The 19,142-nt window shown below is 50.7% G+C and overlaps 1 protein-coding gene across 3 annotated transcripts in view; it reads right to left on the reverse strand.

Annotated features, from left to right (window-relative positions):
- Positions 1-19,142, reverse strand: part of LRCH4 (leucine rich repeats and calponin homology domain containing 4) — a 1,212,507-nt gene that overhangs the window by 411,538 nt on the left and 781,827 nt on the right. The window lies entirely within an intron of this gene.

Genomic DNA, 19,142 nt, shown 5'->3' on the forward strand with positions numbered 1-19,142 from the left:
AGCATCAGTGAGGATGTGGCACCCTAGTTAAAACAGGGGGTACGTTCAAAAAGATGGAATAGCTCATCCTGGACGAATGGAGGGAACAAGAGCTAGTTGTCACTAAGAATAACCAGGTTACTCACCGTAGTGACCACCTTACTCCTAGTCCATAGTCCCCTTTCCTCCATACTTATGTGACATTCCTCCGTCCTCTGGGTTGGGACCGAAGCTCTTTCTAAAAAGTATCCAAAAATGTTGCACATTTTGTTCAGTCCTTCCTCTCTTTCTACGCGGGGCTCGGCACGCGGCCATAACCCCGTCCATCTCGGCTCCGCAACGCGCATCCCCCATCAGTCCTTTTCTATCGCCAGGTCAGAGACCTCTTAGCAATAACAGAGGAACCTTATTAGAGGGAGCGGCGGGCAGCCGTATGGAGGAAAGGGTACTATGAACTAGGGGTAAGGTGGTCACTACGGTGAGTAACCTGGTTATACTCCTACGTCCCATCCCCTTTCCTCCATACTTATGGGAGATTCCCAAGCACTCCTTATAGGAACTATGGGTGGATGGAAAAGATCCCTTACTGAAAAAGGTTCTTCAGCACAGCCTGACCAAATTGATCATCAGATCTTGAGCTCAGGTCTAGACAATAATGCTTACAAATAGCAGATGGGGAGGCCCAAGTAGCCGCCTTTGCGATGGCCTCCCAGGGGACATATTTCTGAAAGGCAACCGCGGCTGCCTTGCCCCGCACCAAGTGTGCATGAATACCTTTAGGAGGCTTCAGCCCTTGGATGGCGTAAGACTCCGTAATGCAGGCAGCGATCCATCGAGACGGCCTTAGAGGCCTGCTTACCTTGTGGATTACCAAACGTCACAAACAGTTGAGGACTTCTAAGCTCAGATGTTCTGTCCAGATAGAACTTAAGAGCCCTTCTAAAATCCAGGCAATGCAGAACCCTTTCTGCCTCTGAGGCGGGGTTCGGAAAAAAGAGACAGGGAGATTGACTGGTTCAGATGGAACTCAGAGACCACCTTCGGCAGGAAAGGAACAAGTTACGTACCTGTAACTGTTGTTCTCCAGCATGGGTCTGGCATGGATTCACATGCTCATGAATATTCCCCGTCGTCAGGCTAGGAATCCTCGGTAAAGAAAAAATCAGTATCAGTTTCGTTTCTGATCTGTCTTTCTTAGTAGTAACCAATCGCTGATCTCTGGGTCATACTGCCCCCAGCCCATGACTGCCCTCTCCCTAAGCCCCGCCTCCGCCAGCCATCCTCAGATTTGGTAGCACGCCAAGAGGCAGTATGATCAAGTGAAGAGCCGCAGAGGGGTAGGTGGGATGGTTCGCATGTGAATCCATGCCAGACCCATGCTGGAGAACAACAGTTACAGGTAAGTAATTTGTTCCTTCTCCAGCATGGGATCTGGCATGGATTCACATGCTCATGAATAAAGAATACATAGCAGTATACACATGCACAACCACGGGAGGTGGCAAAGGCTCAACAATAAGCATTACATCCAAAACTCAACATTAAGCAATTCTTACCTCCTCACCAGGCTGCTCACCTTAGGCGAACAGGTTGTGTAGCACTGCTTGGCTGACCCTGGACTCCTCCCTGGAGTCCCGATCGACGCAGTAGAATCTTGTGAAGGTGTGTGTCGACCTCCACGTAGCAGCCATGCAGATGTCCAGCAGGGGCCACCAGACAGGAACGCCGTGGTAGCAGCGATCGCTCTGGTCGAATGGGCTCTCGGACGGCCGGGCAGCGGTCGGTTTGCCAACCGGTGACAGTGCATGATGCAGCCGGAGAGCCATCTGGAAATGGAAGTCTTCGAGAGAGCCTTCCCTTGATTCACAGACCCAAAGTTCACAAACAGTTGTGACGTCTTCCGAAAACTCTTGTTGCGGTCGACGTAGAACTTCAGCGATCTAGCTACATCCAGCGAGTGCAAAGTCCTCTCGGCCTGTGTCGAAGGCGACGGGAAGAAAACTGGTAACACCAAGGGCTCGTTGAGGTGGAAGTCCGATGGCACCCTGGGCATAAAGGAGGGGTGCGTCCTAAGAACCACCCTTGTGTCATGAAAAGTCAAGTATGGAGGCTTGCAAGATAGGGCCTGGATCTCTCCCACTCGCCGTGCGGAGGTGATGGCCACGAGGAAAGCTGTCTTCCATGACAGGAACTTCAAAGGCGCTGACTGCATAGGCTCGAATGGGGCCCCCATGATCCTGGTCAGCACCACATTAAGCTCCCACGCCGGGGCAGGAGCCTTCACCGGCAGGAATGATCGGAATAGTCCCTTCATGAATTCCTTCACCAGGCGATGAGACCACAAGGAAGCCTGTCCCGTAGTCCTGGTATATCGGGAGATGGCAGCCAGATGCATTTTGATGGAGGCGTGAGCCAGTCCAGCTTTGGCCAGCGACAGTAGGTACGGCAGTACTTGAGGGGCCGTAATCCGCAGAGGGTTAATCTTCTGTGCACGGCACCAGACAGAGAACGTCTTCCATTTATGACCGTAACACTTGAGAGTTGAGGACGCCCTGGCTTTTGCAAGAACCTCTCTGCAATCAGCCGGTATATCGTACCCTCCAAACTCTAGTGCCGCAGGAGCCAGGCCTGCAAGTTCAGCGACTGTGGGTCGTGTTGGAGAATTGCGCCTCCTTCCCTGGAGAGAAGATCCGCGTCTGCCGGCAGCTTGACTGTTGGGGACGTTGACAAGTCCAGAAGGTCCGGGAACCAGATCTGCCTCGGCCATGCCGGTGCAACGAGGATCATCCTGCACCTGGACCTCTCCAGCTGGTTGATGAGGCGGAGCAGCAACGGCGGGAACGTGTATAGAAACAGGCCGTCCCAGGGGAACATGAAAGCCTCGCCCATGCTCCTCGGGTGTGGGAACCTGCTGGCGAACCTCTGGCACTTGGAGTTTGTCGCCGTCGCAAACAGGTCGATCTGGGGTTTGCCCCATCGTTGGAAGAGCCGATCCACTTGATCCTGTCGCAGTTCCCACTCGTGGCATGAGCGCAGCTCCCTGCTGAGTGAGTCGGCGATGGTGTTTTTTATTCCTGCCAAGTGGAAGGGAACCAGAAACATCCCCTCCTGTAGCGGACGCATCCGAAGTCTGCAAAGCAGTACAAGGTAGATGCATGAGGACATCATCCCGAGAAGGGACTTGATGGACCTCACCCTGGCCATGTCCGTGGCTAACAGGCGCCGCACCTTGCCCAGGATGGTCTTGGTCCTCTCCTCTGAAGGGGAGGCCAATTGCCCCACTGTATCGAGCTTTGCTCCCAGAAACAGTGCTACTTGCTCTTGAACTTGAACCAGGCGGGATTTGGGGTAGTTGATGGCGAACCCCAGCTCCGTGAGTAACCGGACGGTCCTCGCCGTATGTTCGACGGCAAGTTCCCTTGTCCTTGCCCGGATTAGCCAGTCGTCCAGGTAGGGGTAGACGTGGATCCCCTGCAGGCGCAGCCGCGCCGTCACTGGTGCCAGGCACTTGGTGAAAACCCTGGGTGCCGACTTTAATCCGAACGGTAGGGCTCTGAATTGGTAGTGGCGTCCCTGAACCACGAACCTGAGGAACTTCCTGTGCCCTTTTAGAATGGGGATGTGGAAGTAAGCATCCTCCAGGTCCAACGAGGCTGTCCCAGCACATGCTGGAGGGTGATCATCCTGAATTTCTGCGCCTTGATGTATTTGTTTAACCAACGCAGGTCCAGGATGGGGCGCCAACCGCCTTGTATTCTTTCTGATGAGGAAGTACCTTGAGTACACTCCGGAGCCCCGGAGCCTCCTGGGGACAAGCTCGATGGCACCTTTCTTGAGCATCGCCTTTACCTCCAACAGCGGTTGAGGGACGTGATTCTCCTTCCTGGCCACGGGAGGAATGCGAGGACACTTCTTTTGGAATTGCAGCGAGTGCCCGTTGGCCAGGGTGTCCTACACCCAACGATCGGTGGAGATGGACTCCCGCACTCTGACGAACTTCGTCAGCCGGCCTCCCACCGGGGTGCTTCGGTGGGGGCCTGACAACCCGGCCGGGTCAGTCTTGCTTGGAGGCGCTTTGCCCTCCTTGGCGATGACGACAGGATCCCCCTTGCTTGGCCCGACCTCTGTAGACCTAATGGGAAGAGGAGCGGGTCGCCTGGCGGTAAGTGGAGGAGCCATCGCTGGATCCTTTGGAGGCACCCTGTCTGCCTCCGGAGCTCCGAAAGGGCTGTCGCTGTTGAAGCACCCCAAGGGCCCGGGCCGTCTCCGAGTCGGTCTTGATGGCCTGTAGAGACTCGTCCACCGCCTTACCAAAAAGGTTGTTGCCATCAAACGGCATGTCCAACACTCTGGTCTGAACGTCCTGGCGAAAGTCTGTCGCCTTGAGCCATCCTCGTCGTCGGAGGCAAACTCCGTTGCCCAGTTGGTGAAATCCGGTATCGGCAATGTCCGTTGCCACCGTTATGGCATGATCCGACGCCACCTCGCCTTCCTGCAGAATTTCTAGGGCCTCCGCCCTTTTGTCATCAGGCAGGAAATCTAGCAGGGGAGCTATCTTGAACCAAAGCTCCCTGTCGTAGCGTGCCACGATCGCTAAGGCATTGGCCGCCTTAATCGTCGTCCCATAGAGTCCAACTTCTTGCCCTCGCTGTCCGGCGGGGAAGTGGAAGTTGAAGCCGCCGCGTCCGCTGCCTTCTTCTTACCCGCTGCCGAGACGACTGAGTCCGGCGTGGGCTGGGCCATGAGGCACAAGGGGGCGGCATCGGGGACTCGTTACTTCTTCTCGTACCTGTCCCTCTTGGCGGGTGTTGTGGGAGGGTTCTTGAGGACAGCAAGCCCCTCGTCCCAGATGTCGTCGAGTAAAGGCACCGTGAGGAACGTCTTCCTCTTGGCCTCTCGTCGTTGGTACAGAAACCCTTCCTTTTTCTGTTCTTCAGGGCAGAGCTGGAAGAGCTTGGATGCCCTGGTTAACATGGTGTGGAAAGAGCCAATCTCGTCGGCTGGAGACGCCCGCGGGGTGAGGGGGGTGATGACGGGGTGTCCGCTGTGTCATCGCCGCCGTCATCGTCCGTCCCCATCGCTGTATCCGTCGCCGTATCCTCTCTAGGGTCTGGCGAGGGGGATGAGGGGTCCACCGGTCTCGCAGGCACGACGAGCGGAGCGGGTGGACTCTCCTCCGCTTGTTCGGAGGGCTTCCAGACGGGCCTGGTTCTGGCTCCTCCGTCAGGGTGCGTGGTAAACTCGTCCTTATCCTGGTACATAAGGATTGGATTGCCAACAAAATGGCCGCCGAGCTATCCTGGGGCTCGGGCCATGGGTGCGACGGACGAGATGGCCGCTCCACTGGGCCCTGTTCGTCGTCATCGTCGCTATCTTCGATCACGTCAGCAGGGACCGTCCCCTGGGATCGAACCTTCTCGAACCTCTCGTTGAGGCTTATGAACCTCTCGTTGAGGCCTATGGACCTTTCGTTGAGGCCCTTCTCGGTTTCCACCAGTTCCTCCTCAGAGGCTGATTCAGAGTCTGTAACGGCCACCGGTCCCCCCACCCTCTTTTTCAGCCAGGGGCTCCACGGGGGTCTTAGCGATGGGCTGGAAAGAGGATTCCCTCCGCGGTGGCAGGGATACTCTGGGCCCAGAGGCTGTTTCCACTGGCGTAGTCTCAGCCGGCTCCGCCAGGGTCGCAGCAACCACTTCGGTAGAGGCCTTAGCTGGGTGGATCAAAGCCCTCACCACTTTAGGTGCGTCCTGGGCCTTCGCCTTGGGGGGAGGGTCAGCGCCTCGCTCCCCCTTCGAGATCGACCGGGTCCGCTCCAGCGGCCTACCCGGGTTCTCTGACTTCCTCTTCCCCGAACCAGAGCGCTGGCTCGTGGTCGAACGTGCCAGGGAAGTAGTAGCGCCCTGCTTGGCAACCGAAGAGCCCGACCTTTCGGTGCTCCCGGTGCCCGCGGACTTGCGGTGCTTGGCCTTCTGTTGGGCCCCCGTCGCTGGGGCACCCTCACAGGACTTAGAAGCCCGCTCAGACTTCTTCTTCGCCTTCTCACCTGCTGTGCCCTTCTCCAGCCAGGCGGCGAGGCGGGAACGACGATCTTGTTTGGGCCGTTCCGAAAGGTTCTTGCAGAACGTACAGTCCTTCTCCACGTGCATCTTGTCCTCATGAAGGCAGTAGACACATTGCGAATGCTCGTCCTCCTTGAAAATGTTTTGTAATCCGCATCCAGGGCAGCACCTGAACAGGTTGGATCCGGGCATCGAGCTTCCCTTGTCCAGTGCCATGTCCGTTGAGGTAGGCCGCAGATCTTCTGGAATCCTCCAAGAAGTGTAAACTCGACGAAAACATCACCCTTGAGGGGCGTAGAAGAATTCCGAAACGGGTCCCCGTTATCGGCAGTAGAACCGGTGGAGCTTGAGGCTCGATTAAACCGAAAAAATGAGAAAATCTCCTGAAAAAACGTGAAAACGCAGTAAAAAACTCGAGAGCTAAACACAAGGACTCCCAACACTTGAGCGTGCAGTAAAAATCTGAGGATGGCTGCCGGAGGCGGGGCTTAGGGAGAGGGCAGTCATTGGCTGGGAGCAGTATGACCCAGAGATCAGTGTTTGGTTACTACTAAGAAAGACAGATCAGAAATTAAACTGATATTGATTTTTTCTTTACCGAGGATTCCCAGCCTGACGACGGGGAATATTCATGACCATGTGAATCCATGCCAGATCCCATGCTGTAGAAGTAGGATTTTTCCGTAGGACAACCTTATCCTTGTGAAAGACCAAGAAGGGATGCACCACCGACAAAGCCTGGAGCTCACTCACGCACCTTGCTGAAGTAACGGCGACCAAAAAGGACACCTTCCACGGCAGGTGCTTGAGGTCCACCGTGGCCATTGGTTCGAAAGGTTTATGGCACAACGCTGGCAGGACATTTATATGCCACGCCAGATGCGGACTACAAATCGGAGGATAAAGGCGCATCAAGCCTGCAAAATGCCACTTAACCACTGGGTTAGACAGAGTAAGAGCATTGGTCCGTAGATAGGTAAGCGGAAAACCGCCGAAAGATAAGTTCTGCATGACAGAACGTGAACACCCGACTCTGCTAAGTGGGATACAAAGGACAGTACCGTGTCAATTGTAGCTCCCCCTTGGGCCCAGTGCTTGTTTAAAAACCAATGACAGAACCTGAGCCATTTGCTTCTGTACTGGGACCTAGTCGATGGTTTTCTGGCTGCCTGATTAATGCGCATGTAATCTGCAGACAGGCTAAGATGTTCTAAAGACTTGAACTCAGGCACCATGCCGCCAAGCTGAGCGATTGTGGAGAGGGGTGCCACAGCTGCTTTTCCCCCTGGTGAAGAAGATCGGGGGTCACCGGTAACCTCATCAGCGGATACACCGACAGGTGTTGAAGTTCTGAGAACCAAAACCTGGCCGGCCACCACGGGGCTATGAGTAGAAGAGAACAGTTCACCGAGTTCCTCAATTTGCAAATCGTCCGATGAACTAGAGGCGGGAAGGCATAAGCCCTCATGTTGTGCCATGGAATCTCGAGAGCTTCCCCCAGAGAAGAGGCTCCCAGCCTGCTTCTGGAGGTATACAGAGGAAGCTTCTTGTTTGCCGTCGTAGCGAAGAGGTCCACTTCCGGAGTGCCCCAGCACAGGAAAATCCAAGAGAGGACCTCCGCTTTCAACTCCCACTCGTAGCTGACCATCGTCCGCCGACTGAGGGCATCTGCCGTGACATTCAGCTGGCCCGGGATGTGTACTGCAAGTAGCCAGACACCATGAAGAACCGCCCACTCCCGAATCTGGATGGACAGGTCCACGAGGGGGGAAGACTTGGTGCCCCCTTGCTTGCTGATGTAATACATCGACCACATTGTCTGTGCGGATACGGACCACTTTGTTGGCAATGATCGTTCTGAACGCCTTGAGCGCTAGGAAGATCGCCAGAAGCTCCAGATGATTTATGTGGAGGAGCTTGTCCTGAGGCGACCAAAGATCCGAGACCTGAAGAAGATCCAACGTCCCCAACCCATAAGGGAGGAGTCCGTCGTGACCGTTACCATCGGGGCTGGGTCCTGAAACCCTGCCCCTACCGACAGGTTGCTGAGAGACTACCACCAGTCCAGGTCTGCTCTCATGAAAGCCGGAATCGTTACCAACTTGGAGTCCAGATTCACAGCATGAAGCCAAGAACTCCAAAGAGCCATCTGAGTCCGCCTCATTTTGAGACGGGCAAGAGGAAGAGCCAAAGCACATGAGGCCCAGACGCCTCTGGAACCACCAGGCCGACAGGCTCTCCGACTGCGCAAACATCTGACACGTGGCCAACAGATCTGCCATTTTGTCCCCGGTCAGGTACACCCTGCAGTCGATCGTGTTCCAGCGAAAACCCAGGAAAATCAAGTCCTGAGAGACCGTCATGGAAGATTTCTGCCAGTTCACCGACAGCCCAAGGTGGAACAGGAGCTGGAGGAGAGACTGAAGATTGCAGACGGCTTTCAAAGGGCACGGGCTGCGTAAGAGCCAGTCGTCCAAATACTATACACATGGATACCCTGCAGACGAAGATAGACCGCTATCCCCGACATCATCTTCGTGAAGACACGCGGCGCCGAGCTGAGGCCAAAAGGAAGCACTCGAAACTGGAAGTGCTCCTCTCCCACAGAGAAGCAGAAATATATCCTGTGTGGATTCCAAATCAGAATATGCATGTAGGCATCCTGAAGGTCCACTACGCGGAGCCAATCGCCCATCTGCAAGGAGGACCGTATCTGGCCGGGCGTGATCATCTTGAATTTCTCTTGGGGTAGGAAAAGATTGAACTGGGAAAGGTCTAGGATGGTGCGCAGGCCAGCCTGGTTGGGTTTGGCCACCGTAAACAGCCGGGAGTAGAAGCCCTCCCCTCCCTCCCCAAGGGGAACAGGTTCCACAGCTCTGAGATGCAGAAGTTTCCGAACCTCGGCTTTTAGGGAGGACGACCCCGACTGCCGGAAAGGAGGGTTGAAGGGTGGGGTGGGGGTAAGGGTAAGCGGAAGCCCGCCCGAGTGACTGACAAGACCCACCTGTCCTCGGTGATGGTCTGCCACGCCTCCCAATGAGATGCAATGCGTCTTCCCACCGGGGTCTCGTGCAAGCGCGGAGAACCCTCATTTTGCAGGCTTTTCAGTGGTGTTACCACCTGAACCTGAGGAGGAGGCTGAGGAGCGGGAAAAAAAACGAGTTTGTTGCTGCCTCTGGCGTTTATTACCCGAAGGGGTATCCACTCTGCGAGATTTCTGGTCTAGAAACCCTCTAAAACCAGAAGAGGGGCGGCTCTGCAACAACGGTCTCTGGGTTCTAAAATGAGTTTTAACCAGGCCGGAAAAGGACTTAGCCGTCAATGTGCCGTCCTTCGTTTTGGTCAGCTCCACATCCGTTGTAGAATAGAAAAGCTCCTTACCGTCAAACGGAAGGTCCAACACCTTGCCCTGCACCTCCTTTGAGAATTTGGTGGCATGCAACCACGACTGTCGGGAGGTATCAACTCCCAGCATAAAGCCCCTAGCCATAGTATGGACGTGATGAGCCGCGGCCTCCAGCAGATCCTGGGCCAAGACCCTGGCATCGGACAAACCTGCCTTAAAGTCTTCCAGCTTCTCGAACGGAATGACCTCCTTGAACTCTGACAGACCTTTCCCCATCCTCATGTTCGCCCCCGCTAACACCAGTTCTGCATTGGCCTGCCGGAGCTACAAGGCAGAGTTAGCGAAAATCTTCCTCCCAAGGGAGTCGAGGAGCTTGTCCTCCTTCCCCAGAACCTAAGTAGCCAACGTAGAAGAGGCTGCCTCAGGCCTGGACTGTAAAGTGGACGCAGCCACCACTGTGGAGGAGGGAGGTGGACAAGATGACAGGGCCACCTCTTCCGAAGAATGCAGCCTATATCGCGCGTCAATTTTCCTATTGACGAAAAGTCCAGAGTGTGGCTTTTCCCAGACCCTACGGACCTCGGCCAAAACGTCCTTCTGCAAGAACAGGCCGATACGCTCTGTAGGAGACAGGGAGAAAGCCCCAGAAAGCACAACCTCCTGCGGAGCGGATGCCTCGGGCACCGGAACATCCAAAAAGCACATGTCCAGTACCCGGTCATGAAAAGCTGAACCGTGTCAGGCACTTCCTTGTCCACAGGGGACAATGGAGGCAATGGTGGAACGGTGGCGCCGGCGGTGCCACCGGAGGAGCGGGTGGAGCCGGAGGCGCAGGTGGGCATATCTCCCTAAAAAGACCCTTGAAATACTCCCTCATGGGGTCGGTACGCATGAGCGTCTGAAATTTGTGGAAAAAAGCATCCTCTGGAGACGGTTTTGGAGATACCGGAGGAGGCCTCTCATGAGGAGGCTAATTCCAGGGATGCAAAGGGGAGGGTTGCCACACAGGCCCATCCCCCGAAGTGTCCACAAAAATCAAAGGTGCAGACCCCACAGGCAACAAGTAATTGTGCGGAAGGGGCATCCAAACGTTCCAGTCGTAAACTGGGCGAAACGGATGCGCACAAGGAATTTTAGGTTCACCCACAGAAGCAAGTCCTACACCGGAGGCCGATGGCGTAGTGGTGGAGGAAGTGCCCAAAATGGCCACCGTGGTCGTGGCAGGAACGGCCGCCATTTTGTCATCACCTGAGGGGAACTACGGCACGTGAGGAAGTGAGGCAGGGGTCCCCGTCGATGGATCAGGGGTCTTAACTTTAGCCTTTACGCAAGAAACCTCGGCCGAGTCGGTACTATGAGTCCTGTAATGTTTCTGCGACATACCAATAGCCAAACTAGCTGTCCCTGGAAGGACCTCGGCACTGCCGGTAAAAGAAGAGCTTTCACTCTTTGCCCCCTCAACAGTTCTGGCGTCGCCACAAGAGCGGGAACGGTGAGAAACAACTTTCACCGATAAGGCCTTGCCAGGCCTCTCAGAAATGTTGGTAACTTTAGCCTCTTTGTACGACAGACCTCAGACCCAGGTCCGGTAACAGCCTTACTAACGCGGGCCTCGAACATCCGTTCCGTAACACCAAGCCCATCCAAGACCTCGGGGCGCCCCCTGGTACGTTTGAGGGAAGCCGATAAAGAGGCCTCAGAGCGAGCTCCGGTACCCCACGACTCAGTAGAACTGGGTCTACAAGCAGCCCCCACAGGAGGGGCCTCAGAGTGTACTCCGGTATCCACAGGCCCCTTATGGAGACCCTCAGAAAACTCTGGTACAATTATTAGGCCCAGAAGGCACCTTGGGGAAATCCCTGCTGACAGAGCGGCTAACGCTCCTCCCGGCTCGGGAAGAGCCCGGAAAGGTATCTCCTGGCCGGGATGCTCTAAAAAGTAAAGAATTTACCGGGTGTTTCTTCTTTTCGTCGATAAAATCTTGAAAATGCAAAGGAGGAGTACGTCGAAACACCTCCTCCCACCGACGCTGAAGTGCCCGGACCGGAAGGGGATCACAGTAAAAACAGGAGTCCCAACGGTGATCAGGACCCAAACACTCAAGACAAAGAGGATGGGTATCCGCCCTCGCGGAGCGTCCGTGACACGATGAACAATCTGGAAAGTCTAGTTTGATCAACATAGACAGACTAGTACACGATCGCTAGCGAGAGCTAGAGAGGAAAAATGGGAAGAAGATCTTCCGCTGATGCAAGTGCGTCCAGCCCCGAACGAGCGGAGAAAAGGACTGATGGGCGATGCGCGGGGTGGAGCCGAGATGGGCGCGATTATGGCCGCGTGCCGAGCCCCACTTAGAAAGAGAGGAAGGACTAACAACAATTGCAACATTTTTGGATGCTTTTTACAAAGGGCTCCGGTCCCGTCCCACAGGACGGAGGAATGTCCCATAAGCATGGAGAAAAACGGGACGGGACGTAGGAGTATTACTTGTTCAAGGTAGCATAAGCAATTGACTCGAAGAGACTGAGCTCCAGAATGGATGGTACAAAAGCTAGACCTTACTGTACACTACAGGTTTAAAATAGCATACACACATTATTTAAAGAGACAGTGCTCCAGGGAACACCTTCATGCATTGCTGCATTTCTTGTAGAAGGATGTATTGTTCTTGGAGGAGACCAATAGGTTCCAAGAATATTAGTTCCCTGCACCCTACCCCTCGGTTTGTTCCTTGTGCCATAGTTGTGTACTTGACTAACTGTTACAAATGCCACATAGCACAAAACAAATAATTACTTTAGACGAGAGAGGTGCGGCTTGACTCACCCGTCCCCACGCATTTCCACGTCGTGAGGTTCCTTCCTCTAACTTCTCTCCTCTCACTTGTGTGAATGAGTGTAGACAGTGCAGCGCAGTACACAGAAGCCTTGAAGCCCCCGAAGCCGGCTGAAGCCCACTTTTACCCCACGTTAATGCAGCCCGTAAGGTCGAGCTCCAGGTCGGGCTCCAGGCACCAGGCAAGGAGTGTGGAGTTCGGAGCGGGGTGTATGGACTGTGGTCCCCTGGTCTGTGGCCCCTGAAGAAAATCTCAGGGCAAGGACAAGGTAACGTCCAGCTTCCAGGGGCCCACCCCCCGCTCCCCACTACCAAGTAAGTGTGCAGAGAACCTTGAAACAGTGGTACGGCAAAGAAAGTAAGCCCACCGTTGCTGTGCTTATTTAGAGACAGGAGACTGTGGAGGGCTGATTACCCTCTTTGATCCCGTTTATACGCCCCGTGCAGCAGAGTACTTCCTTATGTTAGGTGAAGTCTCTTGTGTTCTCTTTGCGCTATTACCATCCTACTTCATATAACATTCTTTCATTTTTTACGGGGTATTTGCTCTCAGTCCCCCACACTCCCTGTTACCTTCTCATACGAGTGGAAGCACAACAGCCACTTGTACGTGTCTCCCTGGACAAACATAGATAACGGTTCTCCGGGAAGAGGGATCACGAGCTTGCTATTAATATACACGGAGTTGGGACTGCGGAGTCAGACCGCAGTCTACGGCAGTACACGAAATCCATGGAGCCGATGGAGCAGACTGCCATGGGTCCGCGTACACAACGCATTAAGGAAAAAGATACAGGGCCGGGTCATCGCCCCCTAGTTGACTCACAGGAAAGTCCTTCCAGGACGATTCTTAGAAGCCGAACAGCACGGCAGGCAAGCTCAATTAAAAATCATCGAAATAACACTCCAGTAACAGACGATCAATGCGGGACATTAGCCACTCAAAATCCCCGCAACGAAGACTCGAGTGTAGAACACTCGGACCACTTTGAGCCCCTGGACTTAATGTCAGATTTAGACCTTGACAGTAGCTTGCCCACACAAAGCGACACCATCGAGGCAAGCCCGGGGGGTTCCAAAATAACCTGCACACACCCGTTGCGGAACAAAGACATTACAACACAACTATCTATCATTGCGGCCACCCAAAACACTGAGAACAAAGCGGTCAGTGATCAAACAGTAAGTGGCAGGCTGGTAATAATCAGAGCGGACCAGAAATCAGACACGACCCGCCCCGACCGGCAGACCTCCGCCGAGGCAAGTGGTGCCCAGTCTGTAGGTGCCGAAGGGCACCCTCGGCTGGAATCCAGTCACCCGGTAGGGGCTATCATTGTGCCGCATGCAACATCGGCAATGAGTGTGCACGAGTTAACTGATGCAATTCTACACTCAAACAACAATTCGAAATCAGACTCGTCACTTTTGGAAATCAACAAGAGGGCCAAAGTCTTAGCCCAGCCAATAACACAGGCTATGATACACGACGAGCCGGCGATCCAAACTGAATGCGCCAGCAATAAAGAATGTAATCACGATGATACTAGCCACTTGAACAATCAAACCACCTCACCGGTGGAAGGACGGCCGGCTCTAACCTCGGATACCGCAGAAGCACGTTGAATGGAGAACGCTGTCCTGGCAATACCGCACCGGCAGAAAGGGCCTATTGTCATCCACTCTAAGCTTTATCAGCAAAAAAGAGAAAAAGCCCAGGCAATCTATAAAAAAAAAAGAAGTCTTACACAAAAAAAGTTGCAACGAATCGTCAGAAACTACGACAGCCAAAGCTCAAGAAAAAAAGCTGCTGGCCTTAAATAAGAAAACAGATGGGAAAAGGCGCTTTTCCTAACCCCTTAATGTCAACAGCTTTGAAGGACTTTTTTACCAAACAATTTAAAAGAAAATTAGAAACTGAAACGGAATTGTCAGATGCAGAGATTCTGGACGCAGTTCACGACAGCCTACCGGTGCCAAAACAACGCAAAAAAGGATTAGAAATCCAGGACAAAGAACCGATAATGGCTGAAACCAGTGAGTCACTTAATAAACTGGACATACCAATCTTATCTTCACCACTGCGAAAGGAATTAAAGCAGGTGTTCATTCAACCAGGCCCTTCGAAACAATCGTTGAATTGGAGACATCATTAAGTTCAATCTCAAGTGGAACATTTGAGGCAAGAACTCTAAAGGGGATGGCCCAAACTCAAATACCAACATTAAAGTTCATCCCACCCACACAACTAGATCCATCCACACGGCCTCAGAATTCTGACAGTCATTTAAAGGATCGCCAACAATGCCAGGTAGATGTGAATCTAACCATTACACCTATTACAATAACTCAGGATCCCATTAATTTGCAGGCTAAAGATTCTCAAACTCGGGGTACAAAAACTGAAAAAGCTACCTTAAAGAAACATACAGATCTTCTATTAGGGAGAGATCCGGACGGATACAACCAAGACCACCAAAAAGATGCTGCAACACCAAGAATAGGAGAGCGAGCCAAACGTTTTCAAGCAATCCAAAAGACCAACCATCAAAAAGACCTGAAATGACGACCATAATGTCGGCCATCACCATTGCACTTGCACCTTTTTGTAAACTATAGGAGTCTATTAATGACTCCATCAAAGACTCAGTGACGGTAACTGCCATGATCCACACCAAATTAATATTTGTAGAAGGCTTCATCTCAGCCTTAGAGCATAAAACGAAGGAGCGAGAACGTCTATGGGACCAAAGGCAAAGCAAGAGTGAAACATCACCAGAAAGACCTTTCCCAGTCGTTACACAGTAAAGAACAAATCCACCCCAGAAACGAGAAGCAATCAGTGGTTGATGCAAACTTCGAACTTCATAAGAGGCCTCTGACCGTAAACAAATCTACTTTACCAATACCAAAAGAAAATATCAAAAAGGTGCAACTGGTAGATACAGCAACCGATCCGGACGCAATCAAAGTGCACCCGATTCAAGAACCTCAAAAAAAGAACGCGATCAAAACTCCTGCTATATTTAAATTAGCTAGACCTTCCGTCGCACTGCAAGCCAAAATGTCAAAACTAAACTCAATAAACAATATATCGGCATTGAAAGATCCCCATGTGACCGATCAGGATGTAATAGACCTTGACAAATCTCCAGTGACATCTAAAGAGTTCATGGCCAGTTCATCACTCATGAACCTATCACTACACTTAGAAGACGCGGAGGAAGTGGACGTCCTCTATAAATCTACAAATGAGAACGAACTAACTAAACATCAGCCGCATCGACCTATAGATTCTCCATCTAAAACAAAATCACATACCGAACAGTCAAATGAATCCTCAACAGACCTAATCCAAAAAGATGGAATAAAAAACAATAAAAAAGAAGAGATTCAATCGGAAAAAACTAAAAGTCAAATACTCAATGAAAAACAGATAATACAAAATCAAAACAGCTCTCATAATTCACTAAGAGAAGAAAAATGTCAAACTGGGAAACCAGTTCTGGAACCACACAACATCCAATTAAATCGCACAAGACGATCATCAAACTCAAGTACAACTTGCGAAAACTCAGTACACTAACCACCGAAGACTTTACGCTGATCGAACCCTATCATAAGGGTAAAAAAGCAAAAGCCTATCTACATATAAAGACTTTAGCGCTCCAGGGCATCAAAGAAGATGTATACTCAGACCTGGAACACCTAGGGTTCAAAATATCAGAACTTACAAACGCCTATTCTAACACATCAAGCATACGACTATCAACCTAAAGAGCCATCGTGAAACAGTGCTCTATAGATCTGAGACGGAAAATTACTGCAATCCTAGAAGAACCAAAGAGAGGTATGAGCCAAGACATTGTACATTTCACAGTAGACTTAATCCGGAGACTACTAGAGAGGATAGAAACTGTTTACATCGGTTTGAAAATGATAGAAGACTGAGACGGTGGTCAGACAAACGATTGACCCGAAGAGATCAGACGCCCAGGAAATCATCCGACGCCGTAAAAAAAATTGAAGAAGACATCCAGAGTGACAGGAAAACTAACTTGACATCGGAGGATCCCAGACCAGATAAGAACTCTCATAGCAGCTATGGCGCCTCTAGACCATGGAATTGGCTAAAAGATGCCTGGAAAACCAAATCTACAAAATAGCAGCCAAGAAACTTAAAGAACATAGATTGAATTCCCTTCGTCCAGAGAGACCAGCCTGCAACAAACCTGCTTACAATGGGATCGTGGAATACACGCGGCCATGAACATCTGGCTAATCCAAATGCCAGTGACCTAAAGACCTTGGACATAATATGCCTCCAAGAATCTTGGCTGCAAGACAAACCAGCACTAGACAGCTATCAAATCCAGCTATCACCTGCAATAAGAGGCCTTTTGGGCAGACCTTCATCGGGTATTTTAACGGCAGTCCGAGCAGGTTCAGGTATGGCCATGGAACAAAAGGAGGTCGAATCATATGGAATCCTGGCATCTCTAGCCTCATGGCCTACCACAACTATAAAATCAGTGCGGCAACGTCCCGAGAAGCTGGGAGTCATAAATGTATACTGGAACCCACAGAAAGTCACAACTACCAACTTTTGCATGGAAGTATCGGACAAACTCCAAATCGAACTGAAAACTACGAAAATCATCATCTGTGGCGACTTAAATGCAATCTGTGACATATCTTACAATGCCAGTACCAACAAAAATGTCAGATCTTTGAGGACTGATAGAGGAAAGGCTTGGATGACCCTCATGAAGGACAGAAATTTTCATAATGTTGCATCTATGTGTGGAAAAAATCCTTCCCTGCCGACTTGGGAGCGTGAGAATTCGTCGGCAACGCTAGACTACATTTTCGTATCTCAAAATCTACTTCATTTTGTGGAATCATATACATCGTACTACTCAAAGTGATCAAAATCTACTTCATATGACTTTTACCTCGGACTGCCAGCAGAAAAATATCTACAAATTAAATCTAGAACAACATTCACAACAGATGCGCTTACAATTAACAGCAGCAGACGTAATATCCATAACACACAAATACAATCACAACATAGAAAATGGTTATTCCGAAACAACACCTGCAAGGCCGAATTATCTACCTTTTCTGCTTCCATACAAACTGGACTCTAAGACATGTCGAGGGCCAAAGAAACAAAGAAATCATCAATACGACAAAATGGTAGTAGCCAAAAGAAGGGACATGAGAAAAATAAAACGACATATGGACGCTCACGAATCAGAGGAAGGAAGAAAGAAGCTGAGCGAAGGACTAAGAGTTTACAAACAATGGATACGAGGACACAGAGCAGCCCTGTACCAAAACGATGCTGAGAAAATGGCAATAATCTTAAATAACAAAAAAACAAGAGAATTTTGGCAAGTAATAAAAAACAAAGACCCTCTCGCTGATAACCAATTAATCAACGCGGTCTCAGAGAAAGACTGGATAGCTCATTTTCTCTGCCTTTTTGCCCCATTGACGTCAATAGCAAAGATGCCTTTATTCCCAGACGATACCACCTGGGCAGACCTTTCAGATATCGATGACATTAAAATCTTAATTGCTAAACTAAAAAGATCAAGAGCGCCGGGGCCTGATAGTCTTACAAATATCGATCTCAAACAGAATCCAGAGGAGTGGCCAATTTTTATGAGCAAACTGTACCCACAATGTAAATCGCTCAAACAGATACCGATATCTTGGACAGAAGCAGTAGTGGTACCTATCTATAAAAAAGGCAAGCGCGACAACACCATCAAATTATAGGCCAATGCGCTGACGGACATAATGGGCAAAATTTATGCGTCATTGCTATTACGGAAATTCCAAAACTGGGCGATAACTTCCCAATGTGTAGACCATTTTCAAACTGGTTTTCTAAAAGAGGCGAGCACCAGTATTAACATCTTGCTGCTCAACATCATAAAAAATAACATCAAGACAGAGGCACCACGAGTGTTCTTGGCATTTATTGATATGTCGCAAGCATTCGATAAAGTCGACCGATAAAAACTGTGGACAAAACTTTCCCAATGCAACTCTCCGGCTGAAATTCTAGAGCCAGTAATAGCTCTGCACACAAATACAAAAATTTGAGTACGGCTGAGTCAACAGGGCCACCTCTCAGAGGTTATTAAATCAGAAAGAGGTGTAAAAAAGGCTGCCCCTTAGCCCCCGCTCTTTTTATTGCCTATATTGGGGACTTTCAACACTCAGAAGAAGCCGTCAGATCCTTCCCACCCAAAATAGGCGGTCAGCAAGTATCACGGATCCTATATGCTGACGATTTAATTCTTCTGAATCAGACCCAAGTTGGGCTACAGCGTCAAATATCAAACTTAGCCGAATACACCAAAAACAACAACTTGGAAATTAATATTGAAAAAACTAAAGTACTGATTTTGGAAAAAAAAGCAAAATACGAGGAAGATTAAAAGCCAGTGGTCCCTCAACAACAAGAAAATCGAAGTCGTCTCGCAATTTAAATACCTTGGTATAATGATTGACTCCTCAAACAGTGAAAAAGCAATGACACAAGCACTATGGTGCAAGACTCGAAATCTTACCAGTCAACTGAGGATGGTTGACAAAAGATTTGGAAAATGTTCACCAACACCAGTAATTAACTTCTATAAATCGAAATTGGTGCCAACACTGACGTATGGCATGGATGCATTTTTAAATATTCCATCATCGACATGGTCAAAATTAGAAGGATATGTCTGGAAATCGGTCCTGGGACTCCCTAAATCTACCTCAACTCCAGCTACTAGGCGAGAACTGGGGCTAATGTCTCTAGCCGCCTCAGTGGAACAAAAACAAATGCAACTCTTACGGAAGATCTTGACGCCCGACAACCTGCCGATCTATAAAATTATCAATAAAGAACTCTAAAGTGGCTG

Source organism: Ambystoma mexicanum, chromosome 1p, assembly GCF_040938575.1.
Source record: "Ambystoma mexicanum isolate Mex_15411 chromosome 1p, UKY_AmexF1_1, whole genome shotgun sequence".
NCBI lineage: Eukaryota > Metazoa > Chordata > Amphibia > Caudata > Ambystomatidae > Ambystoma > Ambystoma mexicanum.